The sequence below is a fragment of the Trichechus manatus genome, unplaced genomic scaffold (genome assembly GCF_000243295.1).
Source record: "Trichechus manatus latirostris isolate Lorelei unplaced genomic scaffold, TriManLat1.0 scaffold00088, whole genome shotgun sequence".
NCBI classification, from domain to species: Eukaryota; Metazoa; Chordata; class Mammalia; order Sirenia; family Trichechidae; genus Trichechus; species Trichechus manatus.
In genome coordinates, this window is record NW_004444024.1 from 4,192,778 (window position 1) to 4,199,468 (window position 6,691).

Consider the following 6,691-nt stretch of genomic DNA (forward strand, 5'->3'; position numbering starts at 1 on the left):
GAGGAATGCTACATCCTTCTCTCTGTATTTATTGGGTGTCAGTTGGCTCCAACAGCAAATGTTTGGCCTTGGAGGAATCACTTGCCCTCTCTGGGCCTGTTTCCCAGAGTGTGAGGCCACTGCTTTCTGAGACCCCTGCCAGCTCTGACCCCTTTCTAGTGCTCTGTCAATGACAGAGCCTGGCCTGCAGTTCTCAGCTCAACTAGGTGTGTTGGCTCTTCCCAGTCTCAAAAGTATCTTCACACTTGCTGTCTCATTTGGTTCTTTCACTTGACCTGTAGGATACTGGGATACAAAGACAAAAAAAAAAAAAAAAGAAAAAAATTCTCTGGTTTAGAAGAGCTCACAGTATCTAAGCCAGATATGACTTATATCAGTATCTCTTGAACTTAAATGACATATTGACCCCTTTTAAAGTAAAAAATATATATATATTGGGTATTTCAGTGTTGACTTAATCTAAATATGTTCAAATATAAAACTCAATATAAACTCCAGTGCAACTATAAAAGCAAAGCTTTTGTATAAACAATTTTGATTCAATACAAACTTTTGTTGAATATGAACAAAACTGAAAACCTAATAAAATACTTATTAACAACACTAATGCTGCTGTTGGGTTCTTTTCAGCTTAGCCTGTTGGTTCTATAGAAGTCTTCTAACTAGTAAATGAAGAAGAGATGGAATCAGAGTGTCACATTTTACTAACCCCTAATGAAAGAATGGATCCAGGGAATGATCATCACAAAAAGAGAGAGAAGAACAAAAACAGACATTACAAGCCTCTTGATGTAAGAATACACCACAACGTATTAAGCTGACTTGCCAAAAAGGTCACATCTGAATCAGACCAAGCCTTAAGACCTACCTTTCAATGTACAGGAAATACAGGTGATAGAGAAACATATTAATGATAACCACAGGGATACAATCAACAAAATCCAGACTGTGGAAAACTTTACAGAACAAATAACTCCATTTCTTCAGCAAAGAGCAAGGGGGAAAAGATAAAGGGAGAACCTGTAGATTAAAAGAGAATTAAGACATTTATGAGACATATGAACCAAATGCAGTGTGTGGACCTTGTTTGGATCCTGATTTGAACAAACACAACTGTAAAAAAAAAAAAAGAAAGAAACAATTGGAGAAATTTGAACATTAACTGAATATCTGTTGATATTAAAGAAATTTTTTTATGTGTGATAATGATATTGTGGTTATGTTTTTTTTGAGAGCCCTTATCTTTTGGGAATACATACTGAAATAATTATGGATAAAATAATATATCTGTGCTTTACTTCACAATAATCCAGGAGGGAGGCAGGAGGTGGTGAGAGGTTTAGATAAAATAAAATTGGTCATGAGTTGATGATTATTTTAGCTGCAGGATGGGTACATGGGGGTTCATTGTTGTATGTTTAAAATGCTTCACAATAAAAATGGATATATGAGATGATAAAGGCTATACCCATTTACAATCCCATCAGCAATATATGAGAGAGATGCCTAAATTTTAAATGTTCCAGCATCTTAGAACTGTTTTCATTTTAAAAACTTTTTATTATAAAGCATTTTATAGGGTCCCTATGAGTCAGAATCGACTTGACGGCAACGAGTTTGGTTTTTTGTTGTTGTTGTTGTTATAGCCTTTATAGAAGAGAATATCTATTGAGAAAAAGGTGCCTTTGACTTAGAAAATTACTTTTAGAAATGCAACATCTTTGCTCACCATGTGTGAAATAATACACAGATACACATTCATATATAGATTCTCATTTCAACCTTGTTTGTAAAAGCAAAAGACTGGTAATTACCTAAATGTCCTCAATAAGTCATAGTAAATCCATTCAATGGAAAAATACAGTCACTAAAAAGAATGAGGATATATTTCATGTACTGATCTGAAACAACCTCCAAAGTCCAGGATTGTGTGTATGGTAATATTCTACTCTATGAAAAAGAATATATACAATCATATATGTTTATATATGTATAAAATATCTCTGAAGAATATAAATCAGACACTTATCATCAAGTACGCCTCCAGGGAAGGGAACTGGGTTTACAGGGGAAAAGAGTAAGACAAGAGCAAGACTTACATTTCAATGCTACTATTTTGTGCCTTTTCAATTTCATTCCATGTACATGTATTACCTATATAAAAAAAAACTCTGTAAGTTTTAAAAGAAATAAAAACAAAATTAAGGCTTTCAAAAATGTAATTACATTTGGGAAAATGTTTGTAATATTATAGTTGATTTAAAAAGTATATACAATTCTATCCATGTAATTAAAAGTATATAAAAATATATACTCATGTTCAAGTTCTAAAAACACACACAAATGAAAAGGATATGTTAGGTGGGAGTGCAAATGTTTCATTTTTTCTTTAAAAAATTTTGAAGGTATTAGAGGATTTGATATGGTCTGATATGTATGGTAAATTACAGTTTGGCCAAAAAACACCAGCTTTAGATCTCAAAAATCTGATTTCATATATATTTTCAGATAAGAGTTTTTTTACATGAAGCTAGGTGCATCTGGTCACACTGCCAGAGCTGGTTCTGTTCAGTTTTCTGCCGGCCTCACTGGAGGAACAAGATGCTGGACCAGTAACTGCAGTTAGTCATGTCCTCATCCTCAGCACTCCTTCACCGGACTCTGGACAGTCTGTTTATTTATGGGCGAAAGACTCTAAACAAACAAGAAGAGGCTTTCTGGAGGCGGGAAAGCCAGAGTGTTAGATATTCTCCTTCACACGCTCAGCTTCCTTCCTTGAAAAAGGGCCTCAGTGGGAAACCAGAGGTGGGATGTGCCCGAGAGGGAAAGGAGTCAGGAACCTGATCATAGCATAACCTAGCAGTGGCCTAACCTGATTCCACAGAACCGACCTAAGCCGAACTCTAGCTTCCTGCTCTGCATCCTCCCCCGGCTCTGCTTACCCACTGCCCACTTGTTCTTGGAGTATCATCTACTCCAGGATGTCTGTCCCACTCACCCTTCAGAGGCAGCTATGGAAGAGTGGAAAGAGCCCCAGACTGGGACCTGGGAGATGGGTATTAAACCCTGACTCTAACCCTTACTAACTGCATAACTTCAGGCAAGTCACTTAGCCTCTCTGAACCTCAGTTTTCTCATCTGTCTTGCAGGACAGCTGGAGCACTGAATGAGACAGCTTATGTTGTCTCATTCTGCAGCCTCCCACTAATTCTCTGCCTACTGCCTCTCAGTCTCCTTGGCCGGCTCTTCCTAGTTTACCTATGCCTCACATTTATTAGTCCTATGTCCTCATCTTTCTCTCTCCCAGAGCTCCCAGATCTAAACCGTCACTCATCATGCCCACGTTCCAGACCCATACACCCAACTGCTTCTTGGCTCTCTCTGCTTGCATCTCCCACGAGTGTCTCAAACTTGATTCATCTAAAACTAAACTCATTATCTTCCTCTCCAAACTTGCTCTGCATCCAGCGTTCTCCATCCCAGCAATACCTGCACGATCTACCTAGTTGCTCAAGCCAGAAACCTGGGGATTTTCCTTGACTCTTCCTCAACATTCAGGCTAGCAGCAGCCATTTTCCACCATGTTTCCTGGGAAATAGTGGAAGCTGGACTGAAGCAAGACAGAATGAAGCAAACACACACGGAGAAGCATGGCAGAACCAGAGAGAGAAGACTACTTGGCTTTCTACAGGGCTTCATGCTCTGATTCTGCTCTTGAGCCCAGCTCGGCACCACCCTTGAATTTTATGAGACCCCAGTACCTTTTCCAATATATCTTTTCCTCTTGTTTTTATTTAAGTTAGTTTGCATTGGGTTTCTACACTTACAAATACAAGAGTCCTAATTAATATAAACATATTTTATCAGTCAGGATAGGATAGGTTATGCTGTGGTAATGAACAACCCCCACATTTCAGTGGCTTAACTGTATCATATGTACATCATGGGACAACAGGTATGTCTGCTCATTGCAGTCCCTCAGGAAGCAGCCACCATCTTTAATGTGGTTGGTCACTGTACCTGAGGTGAACAGACACTTTACAGGATCTGGCACTAGCAAGTCAATGCTCCAGTTCAGAAGTAGTAAGTCACCTCCATTCATAACTCATTGACCAGAACAAGTGATGATGTGGCCTCACCAAACCACCAGGGGGCCACTAAGTGCAGTTCTGCCATGTGCCCAGAAGGTGAAGAGCCAGAAATATTTGGTGAACATTAATAGCTACCATTCATTTCCTGCTGCCTATTTTGTGCCTGGCCTTGAGCTAGGGGCCAGAGACACAGGAATGAGTAAGTCATGGCCCCGTCTTAAAGAGCTCATCATGACTCAGAGCAGACCCAGTGCTATGATAGGAGGCTCCATACTCGGGTGTCTCTCAGAACAGGGAATGTCTAGACTAGGGTCACCAGCTGAAATGCCCACCAGGCAGGTAATGTCAACAAAGTAAAGGGGAAGAGAGGGTGGTGCTGCAGCAAATTGGAGAATGCAGTTTGAAAGATGCAGCCACTTCTCAGCTCCAGCCAATTGCTGCCTGGTAGAAATGAGGGCCTAGTATTTTCAGATCTCTCAAAATTTCAAGAAAAGTTAAAAAAAAAATTATGTGAAGTTACAATTTCTAAATGTTGACCACTATTAAAAACTAAATGCATACATACATACATATAGATACATATGTACATATATACGTACACCCTGTAGGCTAAAGAGAACACATCTACAGGCCAGCTCCAGCAACATGAGTGCCAGTGTGCCCCTCTGGCCAGCCCAAGGTGGGGGCGGTGACAGTTTGCCATGCCCTGCGCTAATTTGTCCACACTAAGAGTGCTGTGCTCAGCTGTGGGTGCTGTACCTAATGGGACATGGGTGCACTGGGGCTGGCCTACAGGCAGGTAAGCAGGACAGGGAAGAGACTAAATAGTTCAATTCCACTTGATATTTACTAATAGCCTTCTATATGTCAGGCCAAGTACTATGTGCTAGAGATACAGAGGGAAACAGACACAGCTCTACCCTGTAGAGTCTACTGCCTTCAGGGGAAGTTAAAAGAACTGGGATAATTTCCCTGGAGAAGAAAGCTCATGGAGGACAGACTGTGATAATAATGATAATGATAATTATTGAGTGTTTACTCTGTGCTGACACTATACTCAGTGCTTTACTTGCAATTAATTCTTAGCATGCTCTGAGGTAGATACTGTAATTGTCCTTGTTTCACATGATGCAACTGAGACTAAGGAAAGTTAAGTTAAATTAGCCACTATACCAGGTAGATTTATTCTCTGTGGTCCAGAAGGATGGGACAGGCTGTTGAATGAGAGGATATGCTTAAGCGGGCTAACATAGTAGCTAGCACTATAAATAAGTGCTGAGTAAATGTTAGTTCCTTCCCCTGTCATTGCAGGTATTCATGAGCAGACTGTACAGTCACTTATTAGAGCTGCTAGAGAGGGTGGCCAAGTATCAGACGGGTAGCAACACTGCAGTCGTCCAACCATAAGAACGGAACTCCACTTTTCCTGGAATAATTATTTCCCTTCTTGGCAGTAATACTGCAAGGTAATTGTCAACTACATCCCCCTCCCCCCAACCCTGTGAAATAAAACAGCAGTGCTGGTTCCATGGATGGGAAACTAAGGCCTAGAAAGGATATGAGCCAAATTATGGGTAGACAAACCATCAATCAACTAATATTGACTGAGTGTCCATGGCATGTAAACCACATTGTTCTAAGCTCTCAGTCAGTGTGCACAGCAGGAAAACAGCATGAGAAAAGGGCTTCTACCTGAGATCTAGTCCTGGTTTTGTCATTAATTTACTGGGTGACCTTGAGCAAGTTTCTTCCTAAACCTTGGTGTCATCTCTCCACAATGAACGGGTAGGAATACATCTTAAAATCCCTTTCAGCTTGAATAATGGATATAAATCATTTCCAGAGTTGAAAATCAGACTTCAGATGTGGAAGGAGTCCCCTTAACTTCCCAGAAGCCAGTGAGGCCACAGAAAGACTTTAGATATAATATTCTCTAAGGATGCTCTATCCAATGTGTTAGTTACTAGCCACATGTGGCTTCAGAGCACTTGAAATGAGGTGTGCTGTAAGTATAAAATACACACAGAATTTCAAAGACTTAGCATGAAAAACAGAATGTCAAATATCTCGTTAATGATACCTTTATATTGCTTTATATTGAAAATATTTTAGATATACTGGGTTAATTAAAATGTATTATTAAAATTAATGTCAATTGTTACTTTTTTATTTTTGAGGTTGAGAATCTTTTCATGTGCTTATTGGCCATTTGTATATATTCTTTTTTTTTTTAATTTTTAGAAAATTTTTTCCCATACAAAAATTTATACATTGTTATGTGACTCTAAGTGCTCTCTCCACACTGTGACAGCACGCTCCTCCTTTCCAACTCTGATTCCCCATGTCCATTCAACCAGCTCCTAAACCTCTCTGCCTTCCCATCTCAACTCTGGACAGAAGCTGCCCATTTAGTCTCTTGTATCTACTTGAGCTAAGAGGCACACTCCTCACGAGTATCCCTTTATGTCCCACAGTCCAGTCCAATCCCTGTCTGAAGAGTTGGTCTCAGAAATTGTTTTAGTTCTGGGCTGATAGAGAATCCAGGGGCCATGCTTTCTGGGGTTCCTCTAGTCTCAGTCAGACCATTAAGTCTGGTCTTC